This window comes from Malaclemys terrapin, chromosome 22 (assembly GCF_027887155.1).
Source record: "Malaclemys terrapin pileata isolate rMalTer1 chromosome 22, rMalTer1.hap1, whole genome shotgun sequence".
Taxonomy (NCBI): Eukaryota; Metazoa; Chordata; order Testudines; family Emydidae; genus Malaclemys; species Malaclemys terrapin.
In genome coordinates this window covers 10,442,660-10,462,110 of record NC_071526.1, presented here as the reverse complement: position 1 = coordinate 10,462,110, position 19,451 = coordinate 10,442,660, and the positions used below count along the sequence as shown (strand labels likewise).

The window sequence follows — 19,451 nt, the reverse complement described above, 5'->3', positions numbered from 1 at the left end:
TTCAGAGCATCACTTTGAAAGAACAGTTTCCTCTGAGCTGCCAGCTGTAGCAAGAGGCCTCAGAAGCTGTGATGTCCGTTAGAGCTCTTTGGAGCTCATTGGTTTGTCAGCTCTGCTCCTATTTGGGCTTGGTTCCTCCTGGGTCAGGAAGGTGGAGAGTCTCACCTGTGATACCATGGGCAAAGGGAACCAGTCCCAGGTGAGGCCAAGGGGCAGGATCACATGCCCTGATGTTCATGCCACACAGAGCTACAAGATGGAAAATGCATTAGGAAAACTGGGCCACAGATGGATGTGAGCCCAGAGTTCCTGCACAGTGGCTGTGACAGTGAATAAAAGCAACGCTGGGCTGCTTCCATCTAAGCATCCCAAAGCACTTTACCTAGCTGGTTAAGCTTCACGTCAACAGTGCAAGCTAGGAAAGGGTCGTTAGAGCCATTTCACTGATGGGTCAACTGAGGCACAGAGAGGTGACATGACATATCCAAGGCCACATAGTGAGTCGTTGGGACACTGTGGTGATGAGAGGCAAATAAATGCTCTCTTAGATATATAGATTGGATTAGACTAGATCCAGGAATAGAGTCCAGGAATCCTTGTAATTCCCCAAACCCAGAAATTCCTTCAGCCTTGTGAACAGTGAGGGTTCAGATTCATGGGAACTACAATGTTTTCTGAATTTTTCTACACATTTGGCTAATAATTTTTGGACAAAACGACTTGGAATGGCCATTCATTGAAGGTGGTGCCCGATGTTTTCTCGTGTCCCTCGATCTGCCCAATGCCAGGCGTCATGACACTCAAAACATGGGTAGAGGTTGACTTTGATTGGTGCAAGCAGCACTTTGGGACGGCAGGAACAGGAAAGCTTTTACAGAATCGCCATTGTCGGAAAACTAGAGACAATGCAGCAATGCTGCGTCCTAGAAGGTGAAGGAGACAAAACCAGGGTGACAGAGAATATGTTTGTCAGAGACATCTGGACTAGACAGGGCTACTTCACAAAAGTGAAAGGAAACTCTAGGACCTGGTAAAATTATCCCTCCTCTTCCAAACACCCCTGGACCTAGGGAGGGGGTGAGCATGGGTCCATGTGGGGTATTTGATGAACAGAGAGTAAGTGACTTCCTAAAGGTCACATAGAGAGCGTACAGCAAACCTGGGAGCAGAACCCTGGTCCTGCAGGCAGCAGCGCTGATGTTATCTACTCACGCACAGTATGAAAGCACCAGGGCCGTGCACAGCATTCTTAATGGCCACGCTTCTCAGCTTGCTGAGAAGCATTGAAGCCTGGTGAGATGGCTGCAGAATATGGGGTCTAGGCTTGAGTTGGAGCTGAATTTGCTGTGACAGGTGAGCACATCTTTACAACAGGCCTGGTCTACACTAGAAAGTGTTTGCCAGTATAGTTATACTGATACCATTATACTGACAAATCCTCCTAGTGGAGACACAGCTTATCCTGGCAAAAGCAACTTTTTTGGTGAAATTGCGTCTACCCAGGGGCTTTTGTCAGTATAAAAAAATCACCCCCCTAACTGACATCACTGGACCGGTGTTTTAATGTAGGACCTAGCCTGGGAGCGAAGGCAGGTTGTGCTCAATACATATCTGCGTTAGGTCCCGATCTTGCAACAAGTTCTTCTGCACCCACGTATGGCCCCACTGAAGTCAATCGGGGGTCTGTCTGCATGGGATTCAGCGCAGGATTAGGGCCGTAGCTATGCAGGGAATGTGCGTATTGTATCAAGCGTGCACGGGATGATCCAGGTGGGAGCCGTTCTTGACCACTCCCTCCCTTTAATCTGGTGAACCCTCGATGCTATTAATTACAAATGTTTTAAATTGTGTCTTCATTCACCTCCACGCCAACCAAAAATAGAAGATGTCGGGGGGAAAATTGAAAAACTTAAGAAATTCCAAAACCAAAAACTTTGTTTCAAAATCCAGGCCAGGTTGCCAAGTGACAGCAACGTCATTACCAATCCCGTCGGTGCACATTTACAAAATCCAAGCGTTTAAAGGGAAAGGAAATGAATAGTCAGGGGCATAAGAAATCTTCCCCCGCCCATGTAACAAACAAAACAAATATAAACTAATGCATATTGCATCACAACCCACGAGTTTCAACTCTGGTCCACCATAAATATGTCTCTTTCACAAGTAATCCCAAACTATAACACATCACACAAAACATTTCTGAAAACGAAACGTCAAAGCGACATCCCAATACGGATACATTAACGACACATATTGATCAGCCCCAGATGCAAGCCCACAAATATCCAAAATGGATAATGTTCTATACTTTCCTATTACCCTATGTTCCTACCATGAGTGCACTTAAAAAGTTCATTCTGGGTTTAACTATATTCTCAGTTCCAGCAATATTCCCTGTGCTGAACATGGGGAACACAGATAGAAATGGTAACATCTCTAGAACTGGAATGAACATGTTTAAGAGCATCTATTGGATAACTATAGTCTCAAGAGCCATCAATTTTATGGAATTGACCAAAACATTCTCCTGTCAGCTAATACACTTATAAGTTGACAATATTTCCCATATAACAGTATCTTGTAAAAGAAAACACTTATTTACTGAACTCTAGATAACAAGAATAATACTTATAAAACCCACAAACAATTCACAGATTAGAGATAAGGCCGTTGTATTGCAATGAAATACGCATGTCTTTATACGTGATAAAATGATCATAGAATCATAGAATATCAGGGCTGGAAGGGACCTCAGGAGGTCATCTAGTCCAACCCCCTGCTCAATGCAGGACCAATTCCCAACTAAATCATCCCAGCCAGGGCTTGATCGTGTTTTCAGCTATTCTGAGGCAAGAGTTAAGATTTATGATGTCCTTAGCTGTTTGTTTCCTTGCTTTGAAGAACTTGAGTTTTTAAGTGATATGCTGGGAAATCACGCGGGTGTCTCTTAGCAACCTTCGCTGGTTTCTAGGAGAAAGGTATTTAGGCTTCGTATAGAGATGGGTCTGAACGAACAGCCAGAGGGATTCCGACTTCGAGGCAGCTCCGATCCAGGACTGAATTTTGCACCTGGTCCTTCTTCTTTTTTTTTTTTTTTTAACTGGCCAGTTCAAAAACCTGGATCTGCGCAGCCCCTGGGCTTTGGGAAAGTTCTGATCCAGATCTGAACTTTGCATCCCTAACAATCAATGCCCAAGGTGAGCGGTTTGGACAAGAGGCAGGTAACAGCATCAGGAGAGGAGGCTTTCAACAGAGGATTTGGCAAGGGAGACAGAGGCAGAGAGTGAAGGAAGGAAAGCAAAGGCGGCAGAGAAAACAGCAAGAGAGACCCCAGGAGAAGGGCATTGCCTACCTGGCCTGGGCAGCTGCTCCTTAACCCTGATTCCAGAGGATGACAGAAGGAGAGAGCGCCCCAGCCTCTGGGAAGTCTCTTTAATGTTATGATTCAGCGGCTGGGCTTGAAGTGAGTTCATTGACAGGAAGCGTCTCTCGTTCAGGGGCTCTTGCTAAATTTGGAGAGGCGAGTCAAAGCAACCTCTGCATCAGCTGCACCACAAGGGAGGAGGTGACAGCTGGGTTCTCTGATAAATAAAGTCTCCGCTCCTCTCTCCTACTGCACCCGCAATCTCTCCTGCCCTTGGGAGCCTTCCTCACCCAGTGGGGGAAAGGACCACCAGCTAGGAATCACTTCTCCCTAGTCCATTCTGTGCTGGGCTCCTCTCCCTAATGCCACCAGCCTGTCAGCCACTCGAGTGCTCTGCCAGCCCTCTCTTTGCCTTGCAGGTGAGCAAGAGGAGCACCCCAAGTCCCTTAGAAGCACGCCCCTGTGACATCCAGCCCCTGACACTGGCTACTCACAGAAATCGAAATCCCAGCCCCCAAAGGAGCCGGGTACCCCCGTTTTACTTTAACCCCCTGCTCCTGTCTCACACACAGCACAGGTGAGCCTTTATAACAAACCAGTAACAGGTTTATTTAAGAATAAAGATTTAACTAGAAACAGGAGAGATACAAAATAAAATGGTGCAACCCGAATTAAGGCTGACGTTGATCAATGGTTCCCTTTCCTAGCTAATAAAGTGGGATTTCTCTCCCCTTCCCTCCCCCCCCGCCCCCCGGCAGCATTCAGTCTGTTGCAAAGCTGGCTGGCTTCACAGGAACCAGGATCTAAACTGTCATGAAAACAGCCCCACTCCAGGAGACGTCTCCTCGGGGAATGGCTGCAGAGGGCCGCTCCCCACTATGTGTTCTACTGAAGCAGTCTTTACCCATAGACTGGGGGACCCTGTCTGTTGCAATATTTCCACCTCCACTTGGTTTCTATCGTTTGCAGTTGTTGGTTTTGCACTGACTTTTCTGCAACGGGGCAACGGTAAACACTTGAACCTTGCATGACATCACGGGCTAACCAGGGAGAGGTGGCCACTCCCTCCTGCATGAATAGGCCGTCACCGAGCTGTATTTCTCCCTGGTGATGCCTCTTAGCTTGAAGAGCATAAGGGCGTCAACTTCAGTATAGTCACTTAATGTCTTAACATCACGCCATGATTAGGAACCTTGATAAGTTGCCAGCTTTCAATAGAGACCTTACATGTTACCCTTTATGGCTAAACAGTCTGGGAGCAATGTATTTGATGAAGTGAGTTTGTCAGGTCTGAGACGAAAAGTTGTTTGCAAAGAACAGGGGACCTTTGCCAAGGGTCTTGGTGTCACACCTGGCTGGCCTGAACATCACAGACCTTAAGCAGCTGTAGTTCCCATTGGCTTCAGTGGGAATAGCGGGTGCTCAGCTTCTCTGGACATCACTTATTTTGGTACCTGAAAGTGGATTTATGGGCCTAGCTTTAGAAACCCAACTTGGACATTTGTAGGCCTCAACCTCTCCTTGCTTCAGCACCCCCATCTGTAAAATGGGTCCAATAACTCTCGCCAGCCCCTGGCGTTGTGAGACTCAGTCCATTGGTGCTTTGAAATCCCAGGAGGAGAAGTGGTAGAGAAGGGCAGAATGAAGCACTGGGTAAAGTCAAAGGACTGGGATAAAGCAGGTGACAGAGCCTGAGACGCCAACGCTCCATCACAGCATAAAGGAGACTGGGACCCAGGGATTAACACCCAAGGGATCTGTGTCGAACCCCATTCTTAACTCCACTTCCTCCAAGCTGCCTACCAGTCTGGACTCCTGCAGCCGGATGCAGGGGAGGGCAGGTTAGGTTGGACATAAGGAAAAACTTCCTAACTGTCAGGGTGGTTAAGCACTGGAATAAATTGCCTAGGGAGGTTGTGAAATCTCCATCATTGGGGATTTTTAAGAGTAGGTTAGAATTAAACACCTGATAGGGATGATCTAATACTTAGTCCTGCCTTGAGTGCAGGGGACTGGACTAGATGACCTCTCGAGGTCCCGTCCAGTCCTACGAGTCTATGCCTCCACATTAAGGACCGGATCCTCAACTGGTGTAAATCAGCACTGAAGCCAATGGTGCGTGCCTGATTTACACCCGCTGAGGACTTGGCCCTGAATAACATCACCAGTTTGGCTTGTCCAACGCCCAGAGCCATTGAGAAAGGAAAAACTTGCCCCTCGGCTATCATCGTCCCGTGAGAAGCCTCAGAAGACCCAGACTTGTACCAACGAGTGAGTCACATTCTCTGGGGAAGGCTGTTCCCGGAGGCCAGGGAACCTTGGGCAGATGGGCAAAAGTCCCGGTTCCAAGGAACTCTGAGCAGAAACTAAAGAAGCTGCCGCCTAGAACACAGAGGGTGCGGCTGATTCTGGGCAACTACCCCAGGGCGGGGAGGAAGGGCTCAGGGGAAGAGAGGCTGCAGTGTGGTTCAGGAAATGACTCCAGAGACTTCAGGAGAAGAGAGGATGTGGCACTAGTTCTGGGCATCAGCAACTTATGGGGCTTGTTGGCTGTTCTTGGAAAGTCCCTTCACCTCTTCACAATGTGCCAGCCCATCCATGGGTCGCGGTGGGGCTCTTAGCCCTGATACTCAGAGAGGTGGGATTCGGGGGATTCAGTGCAGTGAGTTTGACTGTGTGTTTCCCCAGTGCAGCTCTCTCTCCGGTGTCCTGTCTCCAAATGTGCCAGTCCCGGCAGCTCTACAGCGGGCAGTTCTGGAAGAATGAGCCCCCGAGGGCAGGTTCCTTTGATGAAAGGTCCCTTGTCTGAAGGAGGGTTTATTTCAAGGCGTGGTGTTAGATCGTGTTAAAAACTGCCAAGCCCCTAGGCAAGGCAAGGCAAGTTTTGCTTGAGGGGGGACTAAGGGTATGGCTAAAGCCTAAGCATTAGGAAGGGTTGGCTCAAAACCCTAGCCAAGACCAGGCCTAACACTTGGGGGCCAGGAGGAAATACTGCCTGGGAGCAATATGGACTCTGGCCTCTGGCTCTGAGTCAGTCTGGCAGTTCCCCTGGTCCTATACCCCTCCCCTCCCCGCCCCGACTCATTTTGTGAGAGCCCCCTTTCACTCCTTCCCTCTCTGCCTCCAGCCCCATGGGCCCCTCCTGGCCCCAGACAAACTGGAAGAGAAACAGGGGCAAATGAAGGCTGTTCAGGGCCTGTCTTAACCAAAGCGCTCGGCACTTTGGCCAGGGAGGATGGTGGAGCGATTTTCCCCCTCGACGCGTCAGAGCACTGGGACAGCGAGTGAATCGGAGAGCTCCGGGCCCAGCGGCCTGGGTCCAAATACGATGGAAGGGGGCAGGGGTGGAGTGATCATTCTACACCTCAGGAGTCTGCGCCAGCACACAGTTAACGATGTGCCACTTAGACCTCACCCTGAGCTGGCCAGGATCACCGGGACAGGCAGGAAATTCCCAGCGGGAAAGATGAGTAAAGCCACAGCTCGTCCACACCTGCATTACACACTCATCCCATCACAATCACACTCCCCACTTTACCTGCACAGGATCACATGCACACTCACCCCCCCACACACACCCCCACCCGTCACCTGCTCTGCGTGCGCAGCAGCGAGCAGAAACGTTCTGATTCGTCCCAGAGCCGTTGTACCCCCTGCCCTGCCCTTGGGAGTTGAGGTTTGTATTTTCCCATCGCTAGACACACTCAGCGTCCAGTGACAGAGCGGTTGTGATGGGAAATGCAGAGCTGGGCAGCAGCTCACATGGACCCGTGGTTAATTTCGGAAGGTGACTAACACCAGCTGCCTCAGTGACACAGTAACTGGCTGGTTCTTCTTTCCAGCTGGGCAAAATGCAGAAGTCACTGGAGATCCACATAGCCTCTGCCAGCAGCAGCCCTGGACTTACCTTCTGCCAGGCCCAGATCCATAGAACATGTGGCCAAATCTCGTGATGTGATCGTAAGTCTCATGAGATTTGGTGTTTTTCTTAGAGCCCCAGCGCCTGGAGTCACGTGAATTCATGAGAATAGATCAGTAGGTTTTCAGGGACCATTATGACCCTCTGGTCTGACCTCCAGTGTAACAAGGGCCAGAGCATCTCAGGTTTCATTTTAAAGTGTTTCTTCTCCAATAGCTCCTGTCACCCCTTCCCCACAAGAGTTTGTCTGGGCCCTGCCCCCAATTCGTCCAAGAGATCCACTCCCAATAGCTCCTGGTTCCCTCTTCCCCCACAATAGCCCCACCCCACCCCAGCTGGGGCACTGACCTCTGCCTCGCTGCTGCTCCATACGGCAAGGAACCACTCGGGGAGCAGAGAGCAGCAGCCAAACGGAGTGACAGCCCAAACTCTCCTGCTTGCCCGGAGCGTAGCTCAACGTGCGATGTTCTGGCTGGCCGGCAGGAGTGTGTGAGGCCCAGCCTGTGCGTGTGAGTGTCACACGACATGCCTGACGCTCGGCCGAGCTGGGATCTTGGAGCAGGGACTCATCCGTGTGGTTTCCACCCAAAGCCACCGCTCTATTTATTCAGCTTACGCTACAGATGGCAGTGGGAAGCACCGCGGTACCAGAGGGCACATGGGAATGACTAGGGCAGAGACACAGCATCAGAGCAGCTTGTGCCTGCACCTCCTGCTTCTCCTGGCAGGAGCCGTGCAGCCCAGGGCTAGAGAGGGAGAGGCCGGGGCGTGCTCCCCAGCCTGGCTGCTGAGTGTCTCTCCTGTTGCTGAAAGCACCCGTCACTCCCAAAGCCCATGGCTAGGGGTTCATAAAAGCGGCTGGCAGGAGCCTCTTGAGAGCTGGGATTAGAGGAAACTGATTTTGTTTTTCTGGGGGAAGACGTTTGGAATCTCTCCTGCATTCACCCCCGCCTGGCTCCTCGGAGTGGGGTAGCGTGGGGGTGCACCCTTCTCCTTTCCCCTTCTATCTGTGTTGCTCCTTTCCCCCTCTCACCCCCTCCTCCTCCTGGGGACCTGCAGATTAGATTTTTCACCTATAAATTTTACCCTCGGTCCACTGACCTTAATCCTCGATAATCCATAACCCAATCCTTCCCCCGTAATCACCTTCCATTTATGCCATCAGGCACTAATCCTGCTCTCGCTCCCAGCTGGAGTTCACCCCCTTCCTGCCCCCAATGAAACAGAAGCCCCCGGAGAAGGAGACTTCAGTATCTCTGCTAATGCCACGTTAAGACCAATTAGCCACTTTGTATCAGGAACAAAGAGGGAGTCAATCCGGGCAGCAGGACCAGGGGGGCAGCCACACAGACGTGCTCTTCCCCCCTGCTGGGGCTGCTTCTCTAGCATAATTCCTCCACAAAACAGAGCAAGTGAGAGCGCGGAGGCTTGACGGCTCCAGGGAGGAGATGCACCCATGGGGCGAGACGCAGAGAGCCCAGGGTGAGTCACTGGGAACGCAGGAAGTGTGGGCACAGGCTGAGCCAGAGCGGGTTGCCCCGTCCCATGTTGGACCCTGCAGCCCAGCCAGATCGCTGCTCCCCACTATAGCTGCTATCTTTCCCTTACCCCAAACACTGCCTTCTCCCAGAGTACATGTCCCATAAAGGGAGAGGGACAAGAGGAGATGACTGGGCATAAAGACTCCTGGGATCTATTCCCATCTCTGCTGACTCACTGTGTGGCCGTGGCCGAGTCATTTTGCCCCTCTCTGCCTCAGTTTCCCCCTAATACTTAATCCCCTTCCCCAAGACGGTTGTGAGGCTTAATGGCACTTGCTTTGTATATATATAGTACCTCTCATCCCAGGGTTTGCAGACTTTATTTCCAATTGTAGGGAATGTGGAGAGAGAGAGAGAGAGAGAGAGAGAGGGGTATCTACAAGGAGGGTGGCAGTGAGACTTTTGGGAGCCTCTAAGTCACCCTTTCTCACTCCCTCACAACATCAGAGGGTGCATGCGCACCGTGGAAGGGAATTCGGGCAGTATGCCAGGTACATGCCATTTGAGGGTGCAGGTAGAGTTAACCCGAGACTTGCTGTGGCAGCCATCCCTGGGGACACGACTGCACTCCAGAAACTCAGCTTTCACGTCAAGAAAAATGATGTTTCTGGCCCAGATGCTTGTAAAGATAACCTGAAAAACATGACCTGGCTGCAACTGATGCAGCGCCATCTGCACAAGTCTGTTGACAGCCTGAAACAATAGGTCTGCTATGAAGTGCCCCATTCAGCTCAATGGAATGTTAACTCTGAAACCTAAAGATGGCCATTGAAATGGCAATATGGTTAACTGTTTCACTGCTGGATATTTTGACAGAAAGATCCAGCTAATGTGTCTATCCTACAATCCCAAACTGCCTTCCATGCCTTTCCTGATGCAAACCACCCCCCCACTATTCCATACTGAGCTTCCCTCACCGACAGCTGCAATTCAGTTAAACCCTGTCAATGAAAAATATGCAGCAAATGGAAAATGTGGGGACAGCATAAAGGAAGGCCTTGTTCTACGCTGGAGTAGTTAAAGCAAAACATCCCCTTAAGTGTGAAAGTAGTTAACTGAGCTGAAGGTGTTTACATCAGTAACAGAACTAAACTGTACCACTGTGACGCAGTGGGACTGTTCTTAATGTTTCCTCTGAATACTGTTTGGGTGCCTCAGTTTCCCCTATGCATTTCGTAAATCTCCAGTGTGCATAAATGGCCAACAATCTGTCTCCTAGCAACAAATGGCCAGGGCCCTTCCCCCCTTGCAATGGGATAGCTAAAGGTGAACAAAGAGATCAGGTGACCTCCTGCCCGGGAAAGAGACAAAGGCCAGAAAGGAGAGGCTGGAGGGGATTTCAGTTTGGGGCTGGCTGGGGACGAGGAGTGAGTGCAGACGGGGTTGTCTGGCTCGCTGGGTCCCAGAATGGACGCAGCTGAGGGGTCCCGTTCGCTGTACCTACAAGCTCTGTTTTAGACCATGTTCCTATCATCTAATAAACCTCTGTTTTACTGGCTGGCTGAGAGTCACGTCTGACTGCGAAGCCGGGGTGCAGGACCCTCTGGCTTCCCCAGGACCCCGCCTGGGCAGACTCACTGTGGGAAGCACACGGAGGGGCATATGCTGAATGCTCCAAGGAAGCAGGAAGGTGAAGCCGTGTGAGCTTCTTGCCCTGAAGACAGTCTGCTCCAAGGGAGAGGAGGCTCCCCAGAGTCCTGACTGGCTTTGTGGGGAGCAGTTCCAGAGCATCGCCCGGGGACTCCGTGACAACCATTACAAGGCACCTTCCTACCAGTAAATCTATGTGTGTGGCTCAGGCCAGAATAAACAACAGGGAGCTGCTGTGTTGCTCGGATTACTCTTTCTGACCCTGAATTCCAGAAAAACCTCCCAATTTTAATGGAAATGCAGCTGGTGCCGGACGAGGGAGCCTTGCTGCAGAGCTGAGCATCTCCTATGTGTCTGCACATTAGCGTGCCCCTGGTACATGGCATGGCTTAGATCCCGTGCTGCTGGGCACAGGAGATTAAACAGGCAGCCTCAGAGACGCCGCACACAGAGCTGTGGAAGGATTCGGCTTAGTTTTTCCATTCAGGAATTTCCCCTGTCAGCTACGGGCCTTCGCCAGATGAGCCCGGATTCAAAATGACCACATGGGCCAAGCCCAGAGGGATGGAAATATGAAGCCGCTGCAGCTGGCACCAGGGTCACAGCCACTGGCTGAGCTGGGAGAGGGACTGGGCATTTACACACATTCCTCGCGGGTTCTAATCCACGTCCTGGCCTGCTGGCAGGTGCGACCCTGCTGGGAGAGGCCCCACCACCGCACTCTTATTAGGGCTGGTTATGCTAACAGGTCTAATTGCACTGCAGGAGCGAAGGGGTGGAACGAACAATCGAAAAGGGATCGTGGGGAGGAGTTCCTGGGAGGGAGCATTTTCCAGGTGGATTTGGGCCCGGCAGAGTAGAATAATAATAAAGGGAGAACTGCTTCTCGTTCCAGGTCCCCCAGGCTTTCGATTGCTTGGGGGAATTCCTTGCATCTGCTCCCACTGGCAAAATTCCTGTTGACTTTAATGGGAGCTGAGAGTGTGCATTACTTTACAGGATCAGTCCCTCTAGATCGAGGCTAGAGATGGTGACTCTTTTATATCCCAGGACCAGTCTCGCCCACCAAGGGCTCTCCCATGTAATCCTCACTCCAGCAACTCACCCCCCAGAATGAATGGGGGTGTCCTTCCCTGGGAAGAGGGAGATGAGGGGAGAGGGCATTGTGTGGTCTTGGGAAAGGGGGTCATTTGGCTAGCACTTTGGGGGGGTGTTTAAAGATAAATAAAGCTCTATGGGTTTAGGGACAAGGTCTGGGTCAATGTTAAAACCCAGTCAATAGTGGAGAGTTACAGAAGGATCTTCTCTTTTTTCATATTACCATTTATTCTGTATATTATGGTAGCAACACCCATGGGCCCCACTCAGGATTGGGGCCCCATTGCACTAGGCGCTGTAGAAACACACTGGGAGCTGGGGGGGGGGGACAACCCCCGCTGTCAAGAGCATTGACAACTGGAAACGGGGTAAGGACGTGCGGTTTAAACGGCAAGTTCTCATTCCCCAGGTGCCTGCACAGCTGATCCACCAGATCACAGGATCTTGGCACGACGGGATTTCCAAAGCATCCTAAGGGAGCCAGATGTGCCCGTCCGACCCAATGGCAGCTGAGCAACTTCCTCCCCGAGGCTCCTTGGAAATCCTCTTCCTCTCCTTCCCCCTCTGATTTGTCACACTTGCCAGCTGCGGCTTGTCCTATACTTCCACGGCAAGCTCTTGGGATCAGGATCTGGGAAGCACCTAGGATGCTGTGAGATCATCATTGTACTATACCCGGCAGGGGCGGCGATGTGGGGGGGGGGGGAATTCTCCAAGCACAGCTGGCAGGATCCAGCCCCAGGCATTTACCTGCTGCTCCCAGAGGAGCCGGGAGCAGGAGCATTTAGTAACTGGCACCTGCATGAGACGGACACGTTGGGATTTGGCCTCTAGCCCTGGATAAATCTCCCACTCGGCCCATTCGTTAAGCAGCTGGCTCGTTACTGCTACAGAGCAGCCCCCTTAAGCAGGGATTTCAATCAGCGACGGAGCTTATCCCATATAAAAAATGATTTCTTAAGTATTCTGACCATCTTAGAATGCCCTGCCCCTTTAATCCCATGGAAGCCCCTCACCCTGCTGCCCCTCTGGGATCAGAATGACTGACACCCGCCAGCGCTGGGGAGAGGGGGGAGAACCCTCTCAAGCCTGACACTGCAGATCCTCCACACTCCCTCTGCCCCAGAGCCAGAGGTGTGGTGATGGGGGGGGGTCCCACTAGCTTGGGGGGCCTCCAGGCATGAGAACAGGATCCTCCCAGGGTGTCCCAAGGCAGGGGGCTTCTGGCCCCGTCAGCTACAGTGGCATCAAACCAGGCTCGACCTCTCCCCACCCCAGAAGCAGCTGCATTTCAGTGATGGGAAGGGAATAAGAGTGCGAGAGAGAGGGCCAGAGCCAACGCCTCACTGAACTCAGGGGGCATCTTTTCATTGACTTCAGTGGGCTGTGGAGGGAACCGGAGAGAAAGTGCATAGAGTGCCCTGAGCAGCTTAGTATACATTTGCTAGATATCACTGGGTGTCACCCCATGGTCTTAGCTGGGGTTGTCCAGTCACCTCAGCCCAGTCCCTCAGCCAGAGCTTGGGCACTGAGGCTCAGCGGTGGGGAAAGGAAATATTTATGCCCGGCGCGGCTTGCTGCCCACACCTTAGGCTAAGCCCAGGCGACTACATGCCCATCATTGCATGGGCAGAACAGCAGCCCTAGGACATCTAGCTGAGGGCACGGCCGCACTTGCATTTTTCCGAGGCAGCCAGTAGTTTCTCACCTAAACCAGAGGGCCCCAAGGCCAAGACGAGCCCCTGGAGAGCACAATTGCATTGTCAACCCAGCCCAGCACGTCTGCTTTGCAAGGCCGCGCTTACACACCACATTCACGTGCCTAACTGACTCTGATTCACGGAAGAGCAACAAGCCAGGCTCTGGTTTCCTCCTGCCTGCAGACTGGAGCACTGAAGGGCCGAGGTTTGGAAATCATCCTGCGAAAGTTCTCCTCAACCTCAGAGAAAGAGGAAGCCGGGTTTATTTTTATTCTGCTCAAAGGCTGCTGCCCCTCACACACACAGAACCCCCGTCCATCTGTAAAGGGACTCATTCTAGCAGATTGGGTTGAAAAAGCAGGGCCAGACGCCAAGTTGGTGGCATCCACACAGCTCCATGGAGCTCACCAGCTGAGCAACAGGACCAGGAGATTCCATGTTTTCCTCGATTTGCAGCTGGGATTTTAAAAGGAATCGAGGGGGGTTGAATGTCAATGGGGGTTGGGTGCCTAGGACCCTGATTCTCAAAGGTATTTAGGCACCTAAGTCCCATTGATTTCAATGGAAGGTACAAGCCTAAACACCTCTGAGGCTCTGGGCCTACGTCCATTAGACATTTCTGAAAATCCCGGGTGCTGCGTGGGCCACAGAGCAGGCAGCCCCACGCCCTGCCCCACCAGGGCGTCCCACTTCTGCACACCTCTACGAGAGAAAGTCGTTTTTCTTCCACGGCCCCGGCAGCCCTTGGCCGCCCTGCTGAGACCGCCAGGAGGGGGCGGCAACGCGGCATTGCGACGCAAGCACCTATCCAGCGGGAACTGTGCGGAGACCATTTCACACAGGCCTCCCACGAGGATTGCTGGTTCGAGTCACTCACCTGCACTAGATTTGCACCATTCACCTTGCTTGGCGGCTGCATGGAGCTTCAAATGGGATTTCAACACCAATTAAAGCGATTTGGCAGTGGGGCTGGGTTCTCACCGACCCCATGTGATGCTGACAACCCCAGGACGGGGCCAGTCGACCCAGAGAGGGAATCTGACTCCGAGCTAGACCAGTGTCACTAGGGGATTTGCACAGCTCCAGCAATACAAAGCAGCCACAAACCCAACTGAAACGGGCCAAGTGAAGAGCACAATGCAGATAAACAAACAGAAGAGATGATGAAAAGTGCATTGACACTTCGAAACTCTCTCCCTTCCCATGATCCCAGGTGTCACTAGAATGGCAGGGAAGGGCATTTAAAATGAACCAATAGGACTTTGGGCTGTCTGGTGGCCCTCGAATTCTTCCACTGGAGCAAGTACCTCCCCTGACAAATGACCCCGGGCCTCATTCTGATCCCAGGCATAACTCCATGAATTCCAAGGCCAGACAGGACGATTAGTCTGACCCGCCGTGTAACGCGGGCCATAGACCTGCCCCACAAGAATTCCTAGAGCAGCGCTTTTAGAAAAAACATCCAATCTGGATTTTAAAATGGTTGGTGATGGAGAATCCCCCCACGACCTTGGGTGAGTTGTTCCAATGGTTAATTACCCTCATCGTTAAAAACTTATGCCTCATTTCCAGTCTGGATTTGTCTAGCGTCAACTTCCAGCCATTGGATCTTGTTAGACGTTTCTCTGCTAGACTGACGAGCCCATTATCAAATATTTGTTCCCCAGGCAGATACTTTGTGATCAAGTCACCCCTGAACCTTTCCTTGGTTAGGCTAAATAGATTGAGCTCCTTGATAAAATCACCTCTCCAAAGCTGTTCAAGATTCCTCAGTTTATGGATCCAGACTCCATTAGCCCTTTTGGACACAGCGCACACTGGGAACTCATGGTCAGCTGACCCCCAAATCTTATTCAGTCCCTGCTTCCCAGGATACAGTCCCCCATTCTGTAGATATGGCCTACATCTGTTCCTCGATGTATACATTTACCTGTATTAAAGCGCATATTGTTTTCTTGTACCCAGTTCACCAAGCGATCCTGCTCGCTCAGTATCAGAGACCAGTCCTCTTCAGTATTTACCACTCCCCCAATCTGTGTGTCATCCAAGACACAAAACACCAGGTCTGATCACTACCTGCCTTTCGCCCTGCATTGTCAGCTATGCCTGTGCAAAGGGCATGCAAAGTGCAGGTCACAAGGGCAGCATCGTGCACCCCCTTTGCAGAGGTGTGAAGTGCAGGGCAACGGAGGGGGTTGGTTCTTTTACACCATTGCAACCCCAGTGACTCTAGTAGTGTTACTCCTGATTCATACCAGCATATATGAGATCAGAGTCAGGCCCACTGTTCTTAACAGCTGTGAGGAGTTAAACGGGGGTGGGGGGGAGAATCTGGAGGTGGGGGAAACTGTTTCTCTCACTGTAATTAACATTTTGGCCTCAGCATCAGTGCAATGAGGGCTTTTGCCTGCTATTGATTTCTTCTTAGGTACAGCAGCTGCCAGACGCTGTTAAATAGCACAAACAGAGAAGGGAGTATTGCTGATCTACATTCAACTGCATGTGCAAAAACCACCCCTACATCCATGAGAGGCTGTGTTATTTTGCACATGCAAATGAGGCGGGTTCAAAGGCCTATTTTGCAATTGCGCATCCAGTTAGACACACAACTGAGCTTGCAAAAAAAAAAAAAAAAAAATCCCCCTTTCTAAGGGGACTACTCACAAAAGGGAAAATTCTGCCACACAAGATGCAGGGGGTGAAGAGAGCGCAAGATGCCAGCTTCCAGGAAAAAGTCAACAGCTCACTGAACTGACCCAACTCAACCCCGGCCTATGTCGCAGCACATCGGTGCTTTGAGATCCTCGCAGTGGAACGCACCGCAGAGGTGCCTAGGACAACTCCGCCAAAAATGAATCAGAAGCTGAAACGGATCACTTTGTGATTCGTCCACGGACATTAGTCAAACATTTCACCCTGACGCAGCCTTGCAGCCGTTATTGTCGAGTCAGCTACTGCGTGGGGAGCGTCGAGACTCTCTCTCCGTAATCAGAAATCAACGGGCTGTTTATGAACTCTCTGTGAATGCCGGGGAGTCCGCATATATAGGGGATCAGGGCCCTAGAGACATCTCTTTGGACAGATAGATTTGTGCCATAACACTATCCCCCACATTTCTCAATTGCCACTTACCCGTCCTAGAGTGCCCTGCGCACCTGGAAGGTCCTTTTCCTCCAAAACCGGAAGAACAACTCAGAACCTGCTGAGGCAGGAACTTGGTTTTGATGTCACAAGGACACCGGCTTTGTACCACTGCGCAACCCTTGAGAGACCAACAGAGGGATGCCAAAGGGCACGTGGGATGTCCCTTTAGAAGGGGTGGACAGAGCTCACCACCCCAGCTCCCTACCTCAGCCTGACACTTCCTGCTCCAAATGTAAATTCACCGAAGGAGCGAGTGGCCCCCGCTGCTGTTACCCTGTGGTCAACTTTCTAACCTACTCCCTCCTGGCTATTTTTAATCAGCTGCTTTTGATGTGAGGCAACTTCCTTTCGCTGAACGGGTTCAAGCTAAATGTGGGGCTTTGACGAACTGGCCTGCCAGGGCTGCAAGAGGAAAACCCAGCAAGTAGCAAGAAATCAGCCCTTGGTGGAAGCCAGCTCTCTGCTGGAGATGGACAAACTGATTTGCATCAAATAGGAACCAACCCAGCACTTCGCCCCAGACTGTGAACGAAATGCAAATTGAGCTTTGTTTAAGGTTTGAATCAGTTCTTTCTGCCTAGCTCTGGTACTCATCTGGCCTCCATCACCATAGTCTCTCACTGTCTCTTAGTCCTTGATGTATTTATTCTCTCAACACCCTGGGCGGTAGGGCAATGCTGTTATTCCTCTGGGGGGTGCAAGGTTCAAGGGGAGATGGGCGGGTGGGGGGAATCCAAGGCCGGGAGGTGCAGAGACAGACTCCATTAGCATGGGCGAATGTATGATACTTTGCCCTTATCCAGGCTCTGCCAGCAATAAGCCAACAGAGATCCTGTCCGATCTTGGCTTCCTATGCACTGAGCAATGTCCAGGGGAATGATGGGCAGGGAGGCAGCTCGGTACAATCTGCAGGCCGATGAGGCCAGAGTTTGACTCACCCGCTGTCCTGCTTTCCCCGCTTTTGGGGTGACATCGGACAGGCCTTTCTGATTCTCTGCAGGACATGTTCCCAGTTCTGTCATGGGGGTGCGGGGAGGGGCTTTTTATCTGGATTTTTTAAAAAATACATCATTAAAACATTTGGCACCCGCTGAACTGCCCCTCCCCACAGAGTGGGGCCGATGGACAGCAGAGCGCTCTGGCAATGAACAGGAGAGGGTCAACGGGGAGTGAGCGGAGCTTGGAGTCAGCTTGGCTCTGGCCTAAAGGTTACATAAACCCTCCGCGTGGAAAACAACAGCTGCCGATTTCACGGTTGAGCAGGTTTCTGGGTTATCCAGGCAAGTGGGGTCCTTGCAGATCTCGTTAGGGCCCCCGTTTCATTATCCAAATCCCCAGCGAAGGCAGCGTGCTCCACGCGTCCATGCGAGGCCAGCGCCCTGCTCTCTGCGTTCTGATTAGTCCAAGTTAAGCTGCAGCAGGAACTCGAACTGGGAAGCCAGGCTCCATGGAGAGCAATTTTGATAGCCACCACCGTGTTCCTGCTGGCTGCAAAGCCCACCACCGCCAAAGCAAAAGAATCTAGGATGCCTGTGAAGATGGGAGGCATTGTCTGCTGTAATCCCCTTGCGCTTGGAAATGACACCCTTCTCAGCTGGGTGACACCTTGTCAGCAAACTTTAGCCTCAGCCCAAACATTTGTTAACCTCAGAGTTGCTTTGATTCAGGGTCAGTGTTAGGCAAAAGTGAATCGGGAGGCACGTTGAACCAGCTGATTTAAATTGGCACTGACACTGATTTACCCCAGCTGATAAATCGCAGCTATGATACCCACCGGATACATCCAGCCCTAGTTTTTACCCGCAACTTATCCTTAAAGGGGATCTGCACAGGAAAACAAACAAGAGTTGTGCCCTTTTCTCCTCTGAAAGGTCCCCGTCCCGTCCCGTCCGTCCCCCCCACGCCGCTTGTTTTTTACCTTAACCATTCAAGTCTTGTCTGCCATGGTTTTCGTGGAAGACTCTCTCGAGGACTGGTAATATTCTGAAATCACAAACAGAAAAACCCAGACAGCTGAGAACCTGAGAGAGAGGGGATTTTCAGACAGACCATTTCAAAACCCTTTGTTTTCATTGGTTTGGTTATGACCTATCTTAACTCAAGACACCTGCCAAAGAGCTGAGAGAAAAATTCTCCTTGTGACAATTTGAGGACAATTGTCTACAATTAAGAAGAGTGCAAGTTCCCAGTCTACTTCTCAGGTCTGCCAGTGGAGACTGTTCACAAAAACAGAGAAGGCAAAATGCCTGGTACTTTTTTTAAGGTAAAAGTAAAACAGGAGAAAAAACCCTGTCCGGCTTTCTTTATCCATCATAGCAAAAAACAACCAAACAAAAAAGGACACAAGCCCATTTCCTCGGCAGGCCCTCAGGAAAGGAAGAGAGTGTACGGTTTACACTGGTCTCCTCAGGGCTCATTCATAACTAGAAGTGGGCCCAAGTCACAGCAGTGGCATCTGGACTTCAAACACCGCCAGATCCTAGAGCGACTGGACTCAGGGTTTCCAGGCTGCTCACTGCGCACCTAGAAGCCAGAGAAAATGTTCAGTTTGGATCCAAACTTCCCCAAAGGGTGAGTCACGCCCCTGAGTTTATAGCCCCACGGTCGCATGAGCAGAGATTCATAGATCAGACCGCCCGACGGGGCCACGCGGTTCATCGCCTGCACAACGTGGGCCACAGACCTGCACTAAGGAGGAGCTCCTGCAGCACAGGGCTGGGGCTTTCCTTCTACAGAAGTGACACTAGTCGGCCCAGAAACCTGCGGCTCAGCTAGAACTTGTCTTTTGGAAAGACGTCCACTTAGAGACTCCGAGCGACGATCCATTTCCCGCTTCCCTTGGGACGCTCTGCTTGGACGTTAACCACTTGTGTCTTATTTCCAAGGCGATTGCTGATGACTTCGACTGGAGGGTGCCGGATTGAAGAACTCTCCCATGGCTGACCTGGTCACGTCCTCCTCCAGAGCAACACAGACCTGCTTTGTGCTGCGCTGAGGGATATTCCCGGCAGGGTTGTCAGGGGGACCGAGCCTTTGGTCGAACGATGGTAAACGTCTTCTGTTGCCCTGAACCGAGACAGTGCCTTCAGCAAGCC

General features: G+C 51.4%; 1 protein-coding gene across 2 annotated transcripts in view; it reads right to left on the bottom strand.

The window, feature by feature from the left end:
- Positions 1-18,340, bottom strand: part of ZNF683 (zinc finger protein 683) — a 36,709-nt gene extending 18,369 nt beyond the window's left edge. Inside the window, exon 1 of one of the 2 annotated variants that reach the window (XM_054012113.1) lies at positions 18,275-18,340. The gene's annotated coding sequence lies outside the window, so the exon portion shown is untranslated. Of the gene's footprint in view, positions 1-3,352; positions 3,511-18,274 lie in introns of those variants that run through there. The other variant, XM_054012112.1, reaches the window with a different exon arrangement.
- Positions 18,341-19,451: the final 1,111 nt, after the last annotated feature.